The sequence below is a fragment of the Dermacentor silvarum genome, chromosome 1, assembly GCF_013339745.2.
Source record: "Dermacentor silvarum isolate Dsil-2018 chromosome 1, BIME_Dsil_1.4, whole genome shotgun sequence".
Classification (NCBI taxonomy): Eukaryota; Metazoa; Arthropoda; class Arachnida; order Ixodida; family Ixodidae; genus Dermacentor; species Dermacentor silvarum.
The window spans coordinates 322,516,505-322,536,754 of NC_051154.1; the positions used below are offsets into that span (position 1 = coordinate 322,516,505).

Below are 20,250 nucleotides of genomic sequence, written 5' to 3' on the forward strand. Positions count from 1 at the left end.
GTATCTATCTGCCTTTTGAACGTCGCTATTGGAAATTACAAATAAAACTTCAGCGTAATAGAAGTTACAGCTTGCCAAGAAATAACCCGCCGTGGTTTCTCAGTGGCTATGGTGTTGGGCTGCTGAGCACGAGGTCGCAGGATCGAATCCCGGCCACGGCGGCCGCATTTCGATGGGGGCGAAATGCGAAAACACCCGTGTACTTAGATTTAGGTGCACGTTAAAGAACCCCAGGTGGTCCAAATTTCCGGAGTCCCCCACTACGGCGTGCCTCATAATCAGAACTGGTTTTGGGACGTAAAACCCCATAATTTAATTAATTTAATTTTTTGCCAAGAAACATTGGGAAGAACTCGCAAGCAATATTTTTTGTAAGTTGTTTGGAGAGTAACTAGCATGTTTAGTAAAGGGTTTGTGCCAGAGACCGCATTTTTTCAAGTTTGACTGGTTGCTCGGATGATCTCGTTTTGTTCTCGCAACTTGTCATAGTGGTTTTTGATGTGTGGCAAAGCCAGTGTCAAGCAGACATTATTTACTATTTTGTTTGCTCATATGTTTTGTTTATATCAAGTACAATGTATTGCATGTACGGTACGTTGTTTCACTCTACGTCCATACCACAGTTGTACTCGTGCCTGCGGGTGACTAAATTTCATTTTCAACTTGCCGGCATGTTCTCGTTTTGAGCGCCTGGATATGAGCTTTGGCTTTTGGCTCAAGGTCACTTGAAGATCGCCGACAACGGGAGCTAAAGCATTTCATGCTTAAAAGAGTAGGCAACCTTAAACTTTGACTTAGGTGTTTCTTTTTGGCACTCGCATCCCAGCGTTGGTGTTCTGTGCTTTGGTAAGCAGTAATAATTGATTCCTGATGAATTATAATTATTCCAGACACTTCAGTAACTCAATTTGAACTAAGCTTATGCTTTGATATCATGTCTATAAAGAAACCGATGGATTTTGCACTGTAACCCGCCGTGGTTGCTCAGTGGCTATGGTGTTGGGCTGCTGAGCACGAGGTCGCGGGATCGAATCCCGGCCACGGCGGCCGCATTTCGATGGGGGCGAAATGCGAAAACACCCGTGTACTTAGATTTAGGTGCACGTTAAAGAACCCCAGGTGGTCTAAATTTCCGGAGTCCCCCACTACGGCGTGCCTCATAATCAGAACTGGTTTTGGCACGTAAAACCCCATAATTTAATTTAAATTTTGCACTGTATTACTTTTTTCTTTTTTTTCCTGATTTATTTTTAATCTCGTCTCAGCTAATTAGTTATAATTATCCCAGACACTTCAGCAAGTCAGCTTGCAACAAAACTTATGATTTGATATCATATCTATAATGAAAGTCATGAATTCTGAACTGAACCATTTTTTTTTTATTTTTCTGATTTACTTGGATTGCGTCCCCGGTCGTCTCAGCTAATTAATTCTAATTATTCCAGACACTTGAGTAACTCAACTTATAGCTAAACTTATGCTCTTATATTATATCTATAATGAAATTCGTGAATTTTGTACTGTACTATTTTTTCGATTTATTTTCACCTGATCATCTCGGGAGGTGAAGCGGAAGTACTGTCCAAAGAACAAATGGCACTCGACGCTCCTGTCACTAAAAACTCGCGATATAGCTTTCTATTGTTCAATACGTGCAGCATAAAATTGATTTTTTTCTTTTTCTTTTTTTTTCCGAGCGTGAAAGAAGCCCGCGAATACACGCAAAATTGCCGCAAAACTAGCCGCTCGAGGCACTATGCGTGTATCCGCGGGCTTCTTTCACGCTCGGAAAACACTTTTATGTACCACGTATTGGGCAATAGAAAGCTTTATAGGGAGTTTTTCCTGTTGCTATATAATTTTCTGATTGACACTTTTCATCTGAATATAATATCCGAGAAGCTAATTATTTATTATAATTGAATAATAATTATTAATTATAATGATTATCGAATTATTTATCTCATGCAAAAATTGAGTATCTGTAGGCGACGGCAAACAACATTACCTTGGTTCTGTCCAGCTATGTGGCATTTGCATATATTTACGTGTCGGTGCAAGAAAGTTGGGACACCCTCTATATATACTGGGTGTTCAAAATTATAAGCTTTAAAAATTTTTTTCATAAATAGCTTGTAGCAGGTACCATAATTCGTATCGCTTAGCTTGGTTATTCGAAGAAACGGACATTAGTAACACAAGAAATTGAAGCTAATATTCTAATAATTAACAAAAATGACTAATGAACTTCTTAGTTAATTATTTTACGACACATATTGCAATATATGAATTGTGGCCGGTGAGTTTGCAAGACGCATCCACCTAAAATGAATTTCCAGGATAACACCAGTTTCGAGATATTATTGCCCAAAGTGTGGGACGAAATACATGGGCGTTTTAGTTACTTTTGTGCTTTAATATATAAAACAGCATTTTGGTAACAAAGTAAGTGTAACAACAGTGCATTTTTACGGCGAGTTTGATGGCGCATATCTCCAAATTGGTGTCATTCTGGAAATTCATTCCAAGTAGATACGCCTGACAAGCTCACCGGCTCAAATTCGTAAATCGCAATATGTGTCGTAAAGTAATAAAATAAGAAGATAATTAGTGATTGATTGTTAATTAGTTGAACCTATGTTTCGATTGCTCGTGCTACTAATGTCCGCCTCAGCGCTTCACCCAGCTCAATGATAAGAATTATGCTACCTGCCACAGGCGATTTCTAAGAATTCCGTAAGACATAAAAATGACCACCCTGGATATATATATATATATATATATATATATATATATAGTAACTGGATTTTTCAATGGGCCAAGCGTATTTAGGAAAATCAGAAGCACAACTTCGCGGTTATCTTAGGTTTATTATTTTCCCAACAGTTTCGGTCGGTGGACCGCAAAATTGATAAAGGTCGGTCCACCGACCGAAACTGTTGGGAAAATAATAAACCTAAGATAACCCCGAAGTTGTGCTTCTGATTTTCCTATATATATATATATATATATATATATATATATATATATATATATGTAGACACAAAATTGGAGCACAAGACAAACGTCCCAACAAGCAGTGACCAATGACCGATGATTGGGCACCTGCTGGATTCCCATCGGCTTTTATTGTAAGTGGCCAGTGCCCTGTCTGTGTCAGAAAACGGCATTGCCTCCATGTTCAATATGGGCTAGATGGTGGGAAAAGTAGTATGTAAGCATAATAAATAAATATGTTTTAAAGAGTGCGTTTCGTTTAGTTGTTCGCCCTTAGCGCACAATAGAATGAAACAAGTTTGGGTGATCTCTGCGACGTGGTGTCCATATTTTACATGAAAGCCTAGGTCTATTCTGTAAAACGTAGAGACGGGGTGCTGGCCAGTGTGCTGGGAAACTGCTTGGCCACCACGCACAATCTACGCTGTTATACTTTGCCGGTGGCAAATCGTAGCGCAGAAGCACAGGTACAAATGTTTAATCAATGGGACGGCATGCTGTCTACCGTTTGTCATGATGTCAAACTAACAAGCACGAACAGCGACAATTGTGTACGTTGCTGGTCCGTAGTTCATTTCGCGTCGGTTGCTTCACGTACTAAAATAAATATTTCTTTTTAATACAAACGATGAAAACTGTGCGCGCACACAGGGCGCGACATTTGCGACGTTTGAATTTTGCACTATTTCCCGCGCGCTCCGTACGTGACGGCCGGCGCACTGCGTTACCGCGATAAAGAAAATAGTTCCTCAAGGAAGCTAAGCAGAAAACTTTCATACTCTTGCAAACCACATAAATTGTTAAGAAATACCATTATACTAAAAAATTGTTAATAAATATTGCAATTCATGCCTATGAAAGCGTGGATTTGTATGCGCGTTTTTGTGTGAATGCGCGCTTGCGCTGTTGACTCTTTGGCGCATTCCGGAAGTTTATGCGTGCGGCGTATGGTGTGCGGGTTGCGTGATGAGTTTGCTGCGTTTTCTGTGCCCTTTGCCTCGCTGTGACATCTTTGGTATATTCCAACTAGTTGCTCGCTCTTTATGGGCTACACGTTGCCTCGAAGATCACCATGATCGCCTCCGACTCAGCCAAATCGAAGGTGAGTGAGTGTTTCGAATTCCACTTGCTCGTTCATTGCGACGCTTTCAGCAAAAGTGCGTACAGAGCCCGTGCGTGTCTTCCACGCGCTTCTGTGCTCGTTTTCATTACTAGTACCAGAGTCCTTCCATCTTTATCTGGTCACGAAACTTCGCCGTCACGCTATGGGAGAGGTTCATACGCTGCCCAAAGCTGCCGCGAAGCAGCGCCACTGTGCCACAGAGGGCATCGCTCGCGTACCGAAACGCTTGAGCGGTTCGAAGCGAGCTGAGTGATCGGGTGCGTTCTGTGCATGTGCTGCGCTATTTTTCGATTGCTGGACTGTTTAGTTGATGTGCCTGGGTGGGACAACGATGCCGAACAAGTGTTGCGTGCCGGGGTGCCGTTCCGGATACAAGCGCCTCTTTGTGCTGTCTGTATTTCGCTTATTTTACATGATAAATGATCGCGCTTGTATGTTGTTTTTGCACCAACACGTTTTATTTTTTTTTCTTAATCGAATTATAAAGCTGTTTTTTTTCGGCCATGATCAGAATATCAGAACTGACGATTACACTATTTTAACATCATGGAAATAGTTGCGCATTAAGAACCAAAATACCTAGTCTCGTCGTTTCTGCGTCGAAACCACGAGCAGCGTGAATAAGTGCTGGGCTTACTGACGCTTCTAAACGACTGCTTGCTAAGGCAATTGCCTAATTACAATAAATTTTCAACTGTGCATCACCTAACACTTCACGTTCGCCTTAATACGTTGCTAAAAGCCGCACCGAAGACATTTAGTAGTGAAGTTTGACCTGCATTTGTCCTACCTAAATCTCATTGAGAAATGGCATCGCTGTGCAGAGAAATTGGAAGTGCACGGAGCAGCTCAATTTCCTCTTCTTTGTCATTAAGTGTTCTACGGATGGTTGCTCAGTAGCTATGGTGTTGGGCTGCTGAGCACGAGGTCGCGGGATCGAATCCCGGCCACGGCGGCCGCATATCGATGGGGGCGAAATGCGAATACACCCGTGTACTTAGATTTAGGTGCACGTTAAAGAACCCCAGGTGGTCCAAATTTCCGGAGTCCCCCCCTACAGCGTGCCTCATAATCAGATCGTGGTTTTGGCACGTAAAACCCCACAATTTAATTTTAATTTAAGTATTCTACGGAAGTAGCCCTTTGCAATAACAATTTCATGTTTTTGATCTGATAAGATACTGGCCTTAATCTGGCGCTATGCGCAACCGAGAGTAGGCGCTTACTTGCAGGGGTGCAACAGCCCATAGGTTTGCATCGGGTGATAAGTGGGACCACTGGCGCTTTGTTGCCAATGCGCGGTGTTTATTTTCAGGCAAATATTAAAAATCGGAGGCTACCGAAGTGTTGAGGCGCACGGCAATGAAGAAGAAATCCGAACCGAGACCGCTCGGCAGTGCACAGCGGATAGATTTCGACGGATGCGAAATGCAAAACTCTCGTTTATTTACATTTAGGTGCACTTTAAAGGATCCCAAGTGGTCCAAATTAATCCTGAGTCCCCCACTACGGCGTGCCTCATAATCGTATCGCGGTTCTGGCTCTTAAAATCCCAGAATTTTTTTTTTTTGAGTGAGACTGCCGCAAAGTCCATGTTATTAGCGTTTTTTTTTTCGTCCCGTGACCAGAAAAAAAAAACATGGAAGGACTCTGCTAGTACTATCCTTCCCTTGCGAGAATTGGTTGTGCAGCACTAGATTTGTGATATTGAGCATGAAGTTTTGTCCTGATTTAACTTCACAGCGCGCTTGCGGCGACGTAAAGCAGCTATGTGGAGCCAGCTAAAACAGGGCATGTTGTGCGCGCCACGATTTTTGGTACGGTGTTCCAGCACCGATTGAAATATGGCCTTATTAATGAGTGCTCGTGGGGGCTTTGCCGTTTTGGTGGAAACAATGCGACGTGAAATAATCCGAACTGTACAGTAATCAAGTATATTTCGTTCGCGCAACGCCGTCCATTGACGTGCATCTACTACATGGCGTGTCGGGATCGGCGAAAATGTGCGCGGGGCGTTTCGCCGTTCGAATGTATTCTGGTGCGCTATTCGCTTCAGGATCGAGTGCCCAAAGTCCGCTGACACGCCGTGCGGTAGACACGCGCTGTGGAGCGATAACAATAAAGAATTGCAAGGGCGTATATGTGATTCTATGTGATAGGTGAGATAAAGAAGGGCTGATGCCAGCAAATGCTGTGAAATCATCAGGTTATGTGTGGTTTGTTTTCCGCCGGTATGCGCGCGGTGAACTTTTTTTTATCCATTATGTCCCTTCGACGCCATCGAGTACTTCGCGCTAACGCCTTCGCGTAGGCGCTGTTATTCACCGAAAAGGCAGATTCTGTGGGATTCTATGTTCTGCTTTAGTGGGATGAAACATTCATGTAACGCCATCGTGTGAAGTTTCAGCCTTTGGCCCTTCAGTAACTGATTGATTTAACTAAGTTCGAAAATCAGTAAAGGAGCGAGATGCTTGGGCATATCTGCTGTGTCGTCCCACTGTGCTTCCAGTGGCATGTAGGCGTTATCGACAAATGTCAAAAATTAGCAAGGCTTTTTATGAGATAGAAGTAGGCAGCTATGTCAATAAGTTATTTTTGCTTTGAATTCACACACTAAAGAGGAGAGAGAGTGAAAGGGGAGCGTATCCTTGTGAACTAAATGACGCTTTGACATAAGCTTGGAACAATGGTTTGTTGGTGGAGCAGTTCTGTGGAATACTTAGAGAATAAGCAAACTACAGTAGCAACAGTTAGACGGGGAGTAAAAAAATGCAACACTGGTTTTATATGAACGAGCTACCTTTAAGATGTGACCGCAACAGTTCAGTAGATGAGCAAAAATAATTTAAAAATTTAGGAGAGAAATTAAAAATAAATTATTTGCCCACCTCACACTGCCACTGGCAAGAGTAGCCATGCTTTGATGTTTTCAAACAGTCATTTATATCCATCCATTTATGTCGGCCTAATCGTCCATGTAGATGTTTTGATTGTTGCTTTTGAGCTATCGTGGCGTCACATTTTAATACTGCCATCTGTTTTCAGAACCAAAATGAGCCTGGAGACGCCACAGCCGGAATGCGAAAGGTGAATTCTTTGGCCATTCATCGTCTAGCGTCACCATGATCAAATGCGCTGTTGCCAGGAGAATGTATTGCCGGGAGGTATTCTCCTTAAGATTTAGTAAAACTGGTAGCATTAAGTGTGTCCTTTGCGATATTGCATAGCCTTTCATTTGCGAGTCGATTCATTTATTTGATGAGGTGGGCAGTTGGCACACCCTGCCTTTGTGTCTTATGTACACATTCAGCTGAGTAGGTCTGGGACACAGCAAGCGAATCTGATGTGTAGTGGTAATCGCATTAACGTCGACAGTTATCTTCGTGTTTGAGCTGCTACTGCTGATTGCCAACACAAGCAGCAGTTGCCCAAGATGGAGTGAAAGAGGTTCATTGAAGAGTGGTACATACTCTGAGTCATACCCAGAGATCCAAGCTGGTCCATGAGATGGTTATTAACCCACTTCCCTCAACATAGCAGCCCTACCCATTAGGCCATTGACCACCAAGTGACACAAATTGGCTCGAAAATAGTTAGAGACAGACACCCGAAAGTATGTGAAGTATCCTAAAAATGTTACTTGCATTAAAGTTTTCGATGGTTTGGTTTACTTACTATTTTATTTTGTACTGGGTGAATCCTTGTTTTTCTGAAGTACATGGCATCCTAACAGGATAACAAGCTATGACATTAGTTTCAGTTGTTTTTATTAGTGACATTAGTTGACATTTTAGGTCTGAAGCAGGCAGTATTTCTGTGATTTATTTGGAGTGTGGCTGTTGTGTAAATGTGCCTAAAATCCGTAAACTACCTCACTAATATTTAGCTAAATGTGCCGTTTAACATAGGTTGGAGAAGTGCTCATTCAGATGATCCTGGCACAGCTTGCCATAGTGGACCAGGCAAGTTTGCAAGGGCCTTGATTCACCATTTGTTCACAGAGAAGAACCTCATGGGCCACTCACTTCTCGAAAACAACACCACCAATAGGCAAAAAGAGGCTCTTGGCCTTATCAGGGTCAACGCTGTTATAGACAGGTACCGTAATCCTTTCTCCCATTGCATTTTTGCATTCACATTTTGTACTTGGAATTACCAGCTTGCTATTAGCACAACAGATGACTTTCAAATAGCCTGTGTCTGCCACTACGTGCTACAATAGCCTACTATTTGGAATGAATGTTCATTTGATCTCAAGTCTCTAACGCCTCCATACTAAAGTGCTAAATTTTAAAAGCAGCCTTAACTGCCAGAAGTGATTGGTGGCTACAACTGACAAAGTTAGGTGTATTTGCACATTAGTTGCACTACTTGACTGTCATTGCAATGAACAGTTGCAATGAAGCAACTACCAATCTGTAGTACCAATCTGTGAAGCATGCTACCAATCTGGTGGTATAGCAGGTGTGCTTAAGTAGCCTGAAAGTGTTGTTATAATATAGAAATTGTGGAGAAGCTATGCTCAAGTGCAGTTACTGCTCAACTAGAGGGACAGCACTTCCACCAAACTTCAGCAATCAAAATGGCCCTCCAGATTCTGTAACGCAAAACATAGTGGTTTCCCCTATTTCAACAGACCACATTGAATTAAAGTTGCTCCAGTCTTGAAGGAGGTCCATGTGGTGGCAGACAGTAGCCTTTCAGCAGAAGGAGCTTAAGTTATGGGGCATAATTGTTTGGTTGTTTCTATCAAAGCAACAATAGGAACAGTTGCCAACTTCGTTGTCAACATTGCTATGTTTAGCAATGTCCATTCTAGGCACTCAACCTATTAAGATCCAATTTATGACATTGTATTCTAGGATGTGGAAAAAATAAAGGTATTTGTTTGACCTTTCCTCACGTTCCCATAAAATGATCAGTACTCAATAGGCCCTTGGTAGCTAGTATATAAAGCTTCTTACAGAACATGAGGCATGTCCACAGCTCCCACTGTGAAATTGTTGGAAATGTCTCCTGCTTTCTTACTTCAAGGACGCAATTGCCTGTTTTCAGCGTTATTATAAACCAGTGCTCAAGTACTATGGGTTTAGATTTATCAAATATTGAATGAGCTTTGTAGGTGTTCATGTTTAACCCTTTGAGGATCACATATTTTATGGAAATACGTCCCCCAATTTAAGCGTTATATTTTTTTTCTGGATTGTTCTTCAGAGTGACCTTTCGAGAAAATAATGGGTAAATAATTTTACCCATTGAAATAATTTTTTCGGTCACAAAGTGACAAAGGTTTCTTAGTGTCCGCTGTTTTACACCATGCTTATTGTAGCATGCAGGGCAAACTAGCATAATCACATTTTTTTAAATGTAATGACACTCACAAAACATTAAACTAGGTGAATACTCCCAAACTACTTCAGTGATGGGCACCATAGAGTAAAAAGAAATATCAGTTTTAGAAGAAGTCAAGGGGCAACAGCCCAATCAGGATTTTTGTAGAAGTCGCAGAAGGTTACAGAATCTGTAATGTGATGCTTGGGGACACTTCATTCTTAAAAGGTATGCTTATTTATATGTTCTTTCGCCGCCTCATATTTATGGTCGTGACCACACGATTTCTTTCCGCCACTCTACATGCATGGCAGTGACCCTCAAAGGATTAGCAGAGCCAGTCCACTTGCATATTTCTCTTGTAAGACTGAACATTTCTTCGTATTTCTTCTTCGCATTTATTTGTGTTAGTGCAACCAGGTTGGCGTGCAACTGCAGTAAATCCTCGTTATAAGCAGTATTTGCTTTTAAGTAGAGAGGCATAAGAATGGCCATCATAATGCGAGAAGTGCACTCCAGTATCATATGAGCTCGTAAAATAAATTGAGATATACCGTACTCAATTCTGGCCGCATAACCGTATTTGGAGCAACTCCTGCAAGGAAAAGTGCAATAAAGTGCTGCACATTTTGATTATGATTGTTGAGAGAACTCAACAATCATAATCAAAATGTGCAGCACCTTATTGTTTAGTTGCCAGTAGTCTACCTTTGTTTTTTCACCAACAGTATGAAGTCTTTTTTCCACCATTTTGTTCCTAAGCAAGCAACATTCACATTTTTCACACCAAGGATATTCATGAAGTTATTCTGCCACAGTGGGTTTTTCCTGTTTGCCTTCTGCATATTGTACTAAGTGGAGTCCTCCGGCGCCACTCCACTTTGAAAGCTGGTCATTCTCTAGAATTGAACTCGTGAAAACTTTAAATAAACAAAACAAATGAAAGTTTCATTATAACAGGGTGTACTGTATGTCGCACTTTTGCATGTGGAACATTGATCTTAAACCTCATGCTGTTTTTCCTTTTTTTACAGGCTTTACCTGTCACAAGTTTCCTGGGACAAACATGGCCTACATTAAGAACACTCTGGCCTCACTTCTCGCAAAGGACCTGAAGTGTCCAGAAGAGCTCAAGTTCAAGTGTTGTGCACTTGCAGCCCTCAACATTTTTTTATTATTATGATGTTTCTGGTCGCCTGAAAAGCCCAGGTTGGATGGTTCAGACAAAAATACTGTGTTGTGATTAATAATAAATTGCACAAGTGTTGCGCTTTGTATTTTAGTACATTTTACGTAAATTTTTAATATATTTCTACAAAAGATAGTGTTTGTTGACTATTTTATTTCATAGGTATCTCGAGTCATCTCATGCCAAGACTGTTCCATGACGGCACACCATTTCAAGTTTGTTTGATAAAGTAAAAGTAGGCACAGTGAGAAATTTTACAGAAAATTAGGTTTCATACTTACACCGGAAAGTGGAATCTGTGCTATTGTCAGAGTGGTTCTGTTTAAGAAAAACTACATATTGACATATGTTTGTAGTAATGGTTTATTTTGCTATTTCAAAACAGTAAGAATTAAGAGGTAAAAGTTTGCTTAAATTCAGAGTGCAACAACAGTTCTCGGGCAAGGCAGCGATGTGCTTTCTTTCATGTACGCATGAAATCTGATTTCTTGAAAATTCTTTCATTCTAACTTGTTTTGCGGCACTCAAAAATTAAAAAAAAAATTCGTCATGCCAGTTCCATTTAAGTCTTCCAGCCGGTAACTGTGTGTTGTGTGTGTTGTGTTTAATGGCGCATAAGCAACTAAGGCTATCATGCGCCAACCACAAGGTGAAGTTTCTTTTCGACAGTTGGGTCACCTGATCAACAGTCCTTGTCTAGGCAAGGACCCCCAGGATCCCAACAAATTAAAAAACCTCAGTCTTCTTCTCGGAGAAGAGAAGGTGAATGAGGTGTATCATAATGTGAAATGAAGCGCAGGGTCAGATTCATAGTTTTTCGAGGACACCTGCTTCCCTTAAGAAGCTAAAAACGTATGCCATATTTACTAGTGCGTCTTCGCCTAAAATTAATGATGGATGAAAAGGAATGTGTTCATTGTAAAACAAAGTAAAATATTTTTTTCTCAGTGTTTCGAGTTTCGTGCATGATATTAATATGTGAATTACGGTAAGTTCATCTCCGCATTTTTCACAAACAGGCTTGTCTTGTTTTGTCAGTTGGAAATTGTAAGATGCGTGTGTCCAATAAGGAGGCGACATAATATGACTTCGATGAAGCGTTTTTGCTGTGAGCATGACTTCCATTCTTCTATGTTAGGTTTTACTAGATGCAGTTTATTGTTTACTTCTTTTTTCCATGTAGACTGCCATTTATTTCGCAGTTTATGGAACACTAATTTCATGGAATCTTTGTAAGGAATTCTCATATTTATGATTTCTTTATGCCGCGCTTTCGCAGCACATTCATCTGCTTTCTCATTGCCACTGTTTCCGACGTGGCTCGGCACCCAACAAAATTTTATGTTGTGTCCTTGGCTTGTGGCTCTTCTTATGTTATGTAGGATGTTGCCGATTAATGGTGTAATTGCATTTCTAGGCTGAAGTGCTGTGAGTACACTTAGTGAGTCTGTGTAAATGATGCTGTTTTCAATGTTCTCATTTATTATTTTTTCTACAGCCACAGAGACTGCGTAACACTCGGCGGTGAAAATGGATGCACACTGAGGTAGGCGTACAGGTTTTTCCCAATTGCCTTGTATCACGGCACTTCCAACGTAGCCTGCTGTTTTCGAACCATCGGTATAAAATGCTGAGTGTTCCGCGTAGTTTTCGTTTAGTGCTAAATATTTTTGTAATATATGTTCATGCGGTGTTTGTTTTTTCTGAAATTGTGTTAATGTGAAGTCGCACACAGAGGGCAGGCGATACCAAGGCGGGAGTGGATCGGTATTCTGGGCTATATGAGGCAATGTGTCCATTATATCTAATTCTTGGCATCTCTCTTCAAAGCGGAGAAGGAGTGGTCTTATTGCATGGGGTTTGTTGGTAAACAGTGTTCGCGATGGGCACCTTGTAACTATTTGGTAACAGATATGTTTTGGCAGTGAACGGATTTTTAGAATGTATGAGCATGTGAGCATAGTTCTTCTGTCTGAAATTGGTGGTTCATTGGTTTCTACATACAGACTGTTTATGGGCGAGGTCTTGTATGCACCAGTTGAAAGACGTAAACCTAAGTTATGTACTGGGTCCAGGCGGTTCAAGTATGACTTCCTTGCTGAACCATACACTATGGAACCATAGTCTAAGCGGGAGCGTATAACGGAGAGATAAATTTGTAGAAGGCATAGCCTATCAGAACCCCAGTGTTTGTGTGAAAGGACTTTAAGTATGTTCAGGGATCGAGATGCTTTCTTTTTAAGCGCGTTTATGTGCGGAAGGAAAGTCAGTTTTTTGTCAAAAGTTATAGCGAGAAATTTGTGCTCATTTTGGACAGGTAATTCAGTTTCGTTCAGGTGTAAGGTGGGGTCTGTCTGTAAGCCTCGTTTGAGTGAGAAATAATGGCCACTGTTTTCTGTGGAGAAAAGCGGAACCCATTTCTGTCTGCCCATGTTGCCAGTTTATTTATTGTTAACTGTACTTGTCTTTCGCATGTTGATATGTTGGAGGACGTGCAGGCTATCTGAAGATCGTCGACGTAGACTGAATACATAATGGATCTTGGGATAATTTTGCCACTAGAGTTCATTTTTACTACAAAGAGTGTTGTGCTTAAAATAGATCTCTGGGGTACTCCGTTTTCCTGAATGAAATTCTTTGAAAGGGTTGATCCTAGGCGTACATGGAACGAGCGATTAGATAGGAAGTCTTTTAAGCAGTTCAGCATACTGCCGCGGATGCCAAGCTCAGCCAGGTCTTTGAGAATTCCAAACCTCCAGGTTGTGTCATATGCCTTCTCTAAATCGAAAAAGACAGCAAGACAGTGTTGTTTGTGTATAAAAGCTTCTCGAACTGTATTTTCAAATCGAACAAGATGGTCAGTTGTAGAGCATGCCTTTTTAAAACCACATTGATGAATGTCGAGAAGTTCACGAACTTCTAGCACAAAGGTTAGTCTAATATTCAAGACACTTTCAAATGCCTTTGCAAGACAGCTGGTGAGGGCTATGGGCCTATAACTACTGGGGGAAGTTGGTGGTTTTCCGGGTTTCAAAAATGGAATGATAATGGATTTCTTCCAGGCTTCAGGTATATTCCCCGTCACCCAAACTTTGTTAAAAACTCCTAAACAGGCATCTACGGCAGGTTCGGAGAGATGAGCTAACATTTGATAATGTATCTCATCCGGACCCGGTGCAGTTTGTTTACCAGCGGACAGTACTGTATGGATTTCATGAACTGTAACTAAACTATTGTAGGGCTCATTTGTGCTGCCATTTACCGGCAGTCTTTGTTTCTCAGCGGTATTTCTGAATTTTAAAAATGATTCTGTATAGTGTGATGAACTGGAAACTGCCGAGAAGTATTCCCCCAAAATGTCTGCCTGTTCTTGAATACTTGTCTGTATACCTGGGGCTGTGAGGAGGGGAATTGTGAATGGGGAGTAGCTGCCATTTAGGTTTCGAACCTTCTCCCACATTTGTTTTGATGTAGTTGAGCTGTTTATGGAAGACAGGTAGCTTTGCCACGAAGATTTTTCGGCATTGCGGCGGATGTATCGGGCTTTTGCTCTTGCTTTTTTAAAACTGATAAAATTTTCCTCCGTTGGGTTTCTGCGAAAAGTCCCCCAGGATTTGTTTTGTTTCTTTTTCGCTTCTTTACATTCTTGCGTATACCAAATTTTGTGGTTTTGTTTTACTACTCCAGAGGATTGAGGGATAGCTTGGTGCGCTGCGGCAATACAGTAGTGAAAGCTTCATTAAGTTCGTCTATACTCAGATTATTCGAATTTATTTTTTCTAGGCAGGCCTTTTCTCGAAACAGTGCCCAGTCGGCTAAACGGAGCATCCACCGTCGTGGTTTCGTCGGGATTACTTCCGGTGAAGATGTTAGGCTGATTAGTACAGGTAGGTGATCGCTTCCATATGGGTTGTCTAGACATCCCACTTAAGGTCGGTAAAAATTGAGGGTGAACTAAACGATAAATCAATACAGCTCATTTTCCTGAGCTAGGTGAACAATAGGTTGGTTTTCCCGTGTTTAGTAGACAGAGGTTATTACTCAGTATAAGATCATCAATAACTTGGCCTCTTGTATCGGTTTTGTCACTGCCCCAAAAGCTGGAGTGTGCGTTAAAATCTCCGACTATCAAATATGGCTTCGGTAACTGTTCTAAAAGGTCTTCCAATTCATGCATAGTTATTCCAAGATGTGGCTCCAGGTATACACAGCATACTGTAATTGTTTTGAATGCGTGCAGGATGGCTGCCACAGCTTCTAGTCTGGTTTTAAGCTGATGTTCTCGAGCTGCGACCCCATTTTTAACTATAATAGCAACGCCACCCGAGAGCCTGCTTGCCTGCTCTCGGTCGCGGCGGAAGACTTTATAGTTTTTGAGTATGTTTTCGTGTTTAGGACCTAAGTTTGTTTCTTGTAGACACAAGGCTACGGGTGAGTGTGTGGCTAGTATGTCTTTTGTGTCATTTAGGTTATGTAAAAGTCCCCTGCAATTCCAGTGTATGAAAGCCATCTTGCAATTATATGTGTCGAGTAAAAGAAGACTTAGGTAGTGTGTTAGGCCCCGTGATTCGGGGCTTCTCTCTATTGTGGCGTTCTAGGGAGCCCCGCCGTTCATTCGACGTCGACGGCACAGGGCTGCCTTGACATGTGTCCATTGTATCCTCAGATACGCTGGACGTCCGTGCTGGACGCACGGGTGTGTTCGAGCTGGGCCTCGCCGTGTGGAGAGAGGCCTTGAGGCTTGCTGACCTGGAGGCGCTGGAGGCTCTGCCTCAACCTCACTGCGTGTGACTTGGGCAGGCCCTGGGAGCCGCTGTGCTGCCGCGCCATTTTGCAGCACAACGGAATAACTTTTTTTCTGCACCAACGAAAGTCTCTTCCGCGCTTATTTGAAATTGATATTTTCTTTTGCTTTGAGTGTGATGATCTCTTTCTCTTGTTTCCATGTTGGGCAAGCACGCGAGTAAGCAGGATGACTGCCCTCGCAGTTTACACAGAGGTGTGGTTGAACTTCACAATTGTCTGAGGGGTGGTCATGGGAAGCACACTTAGCGCATGTGGTTTGGCCCCGGCAGCTCTGTGAGCCGTGGCCATACCTTTGGCATTTGAAGCAGCGTCGCGGGTTGGGGATGTATGGTCGAAGTTTCAGTTTGGAGTAGCCTACCTCCACAGAGTCAGGCAGTATGCTCAATGCGAATGTTAGGACGAAGTGCTTTGTTTCGATTTCCTTGCCTTCCCGTCTGGTTTTTATTCTGTACACATTTGTGACATGTTGTTCTTTGAGTCCGTTTAGGAGTTCTTCTTCGGTCACATACTTTAGGCCATCGTCAGAAATGACGCCACGAACAGTATTCAGTGATCGGTGAGCACTGATCGGTGATCGGTGAGCTATACGAATGTACCCAAAGGCTGTTACTCCTGAAAGCTTCTCGTATTGATGCTGGTACAACACCTCCAAAAGAAGGTCCCCATTGGCTAACTTCTTTATTTTATATCCTTGTCCTATGGCGTCAATTAGGGTTCTTGTAACATTGAAAGGAGAGACATGTCGTGCAGTAATTTCTGAGTGCTCACTATGGATTACGTGGAATCTGGGGAAGTTGGTTTTGTTCTTCGTGAAGAACTGAGCAGTGACATCGGTGCGCCCCCTTTTGTGCGGAGGGCGATCGGTTGAAGAAAAAGAACTAGCCATAAAAATTATGCCTTTTTCGGCCACGGTACCAGCCGCCCACCACGGAGCCCAACGAGGGGACGCGTCGGGAACTTGCAAGCAAGTACCGCCCACGCCAGCTGTATACCGCAACTATAACCCACTATGGCGTAACTCAGGGTAGTTAGCCACACAAGGTTAACCCTAGCCGCCAGGAAAAAGAAGAACTAAGAAGAGAGGAGGAGACAGGAGAGTTGAGGGAAAGAGGATAGGAAAGTGAAAGGTGGAGAGGAGGACAGGAAAAGGCGACTGCCGATTTCCCCTGGGTGGGTCAGCCCAGGGGTGCCGTCTATGTGAAGCAGAGGCCGAAGAGGTGTGTTGCCTCCGCCGGGGGGCCTTAAAGGTCCGAACACCCGGCATCGGCTCAACCCCCAGGATCCCCCTTTCCCCAGACACGGCTAAGCCGCGCAAGGCTACACGCGGGAGGGTCCAACCCCCATGTGCTCGGGTACGTGGTGTCGCAACTCACCAAACGCCTGCTCACGCAGACACCCCTGCGGGGAGCAGCTAACTAATGGCCACTGTCTATCAGATAAAAATCTTAAGTAGTCAAAGTGAATAAATCGCTTGGTATGTAGTGACCTGCCTAGGAACCTAGTAATGATGGCAGAAAATGCAACTGGATCGTGCAACAAGCAATACAGCACAATAAACTGCTGCCATGGCACAACTTATTGTAATTACCATGTCGTTTCAGAGGTAGATAACGTTTAGTAAAATGGGCACACAGCATTTAACCAATAAGAGTCTCAGTGGGCTCATGCAAATAGTGCCATGATTATTAAGTTACTGGCTACCAAATAGAGAAAGCAAGTACTTTTTAAATGTTTTTTACTGTAAGGCTTGTATATTATTTATGTTCTATTTATTTCAATTTTGAGAAATGTTTTACTTTAGGGCCACGCAAATTGTACATCCATCAGTATTCAATTTCGTTATTGTATCAAGTTGCTGGCAGTTTGTAGATTGCGTTAGGATTTTTTGATCTCAAGCCACACATGGCTGTACAGTTAACAAATGTTTGGCTTCAATAAACAATTCATCTAGAAAAAAATGCTTTTTGTCCACATCAATTTTGAGCTGTTGATTTCGTGAAGGAGTATTGATTTTGTGTGTTAAGCCAATTCAAAAACTGGCATAATGGTTCTGCTAGCAGCTCTATAATATGTTTTATTACACACTATATCTAAAAGTGGTTTTGATCCCTGGGTGACCCAGGTCTGCAATACAGAAGTGCCTGCATTTAAGTTTGCCCTTGTCCTCTAGTATGCAAGGACCACATCAATATGGTATCAATGGTAATGCTATGAGACTCAACGTAGCTCAGCGGTATTTAAAGAAAAGTCTAGTGCAGTTTTCAACACTACTCACCAAACAGCATATTTAAGTGGGCTCTCAAGTGATTTCAAAAGTGATATGTACAACACTGCTCCAATAATATTTAAATGGTGTTGCACTATTGACTAACATTGCACATTATGCCAGTTGTTATAACGTAATAGAGGCAAAAGGCGTAGTGCATCAGAAACAGGACACAAGAGGATGAACACAGACAACACACGTTTGGCGCTTAACGTGTGTGTTGTCAGTGTTCTTCCTCTTGTGTCCTGTTTTTGATACCTAGCACCTTTTGCCTCCATCAAGCAACATTGACGTTTAACGCTCATTCAATAATACTTAAATGGGGTTTCAATATTGATGTTCAACATTGATTCAATAATATCTCAATGGGGTTTCAATATTGATGTTCAATACTGCTCCAATAATGTTTCAGTGGGGTTTCAATATTGACATTCAACACAGTTACAACATTATGTCAATGGGGTTTCAATATTGGCATTCAACATATATTAACAATGTCTGAACAGGTTTTCAATATTGACATTCAACACATCTTCAACAGTTCTTCAATGGGCTTTCAATATTAGAATTCAACATGGTTTCAAGAATCCATCAATGACTTCTCAAATTGAAACGACCCAATGATGTTTCAACAAAATGTCGCGGGCCAATTTTCAACACCTGTCAACAATTTCCTCCATAATGTTTCAACAAAGCCTCAATGTGCTTTCACAATTTGTTGACATTGACCAATGACTTTTCAACAACTTTTCAACAATTTTTTTGGTAAGGGTTGCAACGCGAACTAAACGTTGAAAGCACAGCGCATATGAAGCTACCGGCACTCGGCCTGATGTACTTTCTCCACATCGCAGATCGCTGTGAAGGGGAGGCCCACCGCAGGCGCGCACTTTCTCCACGTCGCATATCGATCGCTTTCAAGCAAGATACGGCGGCTGTAGGGGTGCGCCGTAAGCAGCAGCCGCTGGAGTAGAACGCCCTACCCTCCTCCCTCGCTCTCCCCCCCTCATGGCTCACCCTCCTTAGAAGATGGCACGCTTCCTCTCTCGCAGGCGCTAGATTGAGCCGCGATCGTCGGCTGACCCTGACAAGCTTTCACTCGCATATACGGCGCGTGGCGACGATGTTATCGTGTTTGCATTTTATACAGAATATCGCGACGACGGCAGAAAATGCGCTTGGAGTGTCCATATAATAGCCATCGCAATAAAAGCAACCTGTAAACACGGCGAACTCCAGCGGGTGCTGCATCGAGATTTGGCCAATTAACAGTCTAGAGCTATACGCGGTTGGCAGGACTTGCGTCAGATCGACGTGTGCGTACGTTGTGCGAATAACGATTATTGCTTCATGCCGCCATTTTATTCAGCACGATCACACTGTTCAGCGGTACAATCATAAAGCGGGCCAGCTTCATAGTTTCCTGTTTCTAGGCTGGTTTGTGTTGTACTATTTCATAATCGTCCTATATTAAGCTTATTAAGTGCGTAACTTGTACATTAAGTAATATGCAGCGCGAAGCAATACAATTGGCGAGTATAATCTTCGTTTTTTGGTGGCAGTAAACGGCAGTAAATTTAGCTCACAGTACAAAGGTGACCAGAAGGTTTATTTCCTTGTTTATTTATACACAAAAGCTTTCCTCGTCAATCTAAACGGTTGCCACAAGCAGGGTACGCGTGCAGAGCTGCGTTGCCGAACCTCTGCTACGAAAGGTGCGCGGGCTAAATGATAGCCATAGCTCGCATCATCTGACAGACATCGAAAAGTTGCTGTCATACCGTACATTCACAAGTTGTCTCTTAATATCAGGGAGACTGCAGAACGCTTAAAAGATAAAGTTGTGTTTTCTGCGCCTCAGAAACTTATCATATACTGTGAAGTCAAAGGAAGAGTTTCCAGACGAAACATATCTGTAACAAAAAAGGACAGAGCTGCTTTCGTGCTTAGGACACGCTTGAATAGCTCAGCAATTTATTTCGTGGCCTCTGCTAGTAACGTGGTCTATTGCATCCCCCTTTCTTGTGGTAAACCATATGAGGACACAGGGAACGTTGCGCAAATGACCGGCTAAGAGGACGCTTAATGTCGAGAAAGAAGTGCATGATGGTTGGCTTTTATTTCACTGCAGTTCTTGTGACTGTGAACCGTGTTTCGCCCAGAGTATTTTTGCCAGCAGGAGCGGTTACAAGCCTTCACGTGAAATAATAGAGGGAGACGAAAAATTCCGTGACTGATTTGTTCTCAAAGAGCGCGTCTGGGCTTGGCTGGACTAAGCAAAAATAAGCGGTAAAGGGGGGTTTGTTGTGGTTATGCCAGGCGGAAGTATTTTCAAATGCGAAACGTTTCGTTACGTAGCCAGATCCAATGTGAAACGCGAGCCCGCACAAGGTTGCAGAGTTTGTCACCTATGCGCGCGCACAACCATGCGTCCGCTAACTCGCCGCTATTGGCCCTGCGCCACAAATATACGTGGCTCGGTTGCGGTAGGTATGCCATGTGGTGCGTAGGCCTCTACTTCTACATGGAACAATGGGC

The 20,250-nt window shown here is 42.6% G+C and overlaps 1 long non-coding RNA gene across 1 annotated transcript; it reads left to right on the plus strand.

The window, feature by feature from the left end:
• The first annotated feature begins 3,948 nt into the window (after positions 1 to 3,948).
• Positions 3,949 to 8,208, plus strand: LOC125942280 (uncharacterized). Its single transcript, XR_007464957.1, has 3 exons — positions 3,949 to 4,099; positions 7,166 to 7,207; positions 8,029 to 8,208. It is a non-coding gene; the product is annotated as an uncharacterized LOC125942280 (long non-coding RNA).
• The last annotated feature ends 12,042 nt before the right edge of the window (positions 8,209 to 20,250 follow it).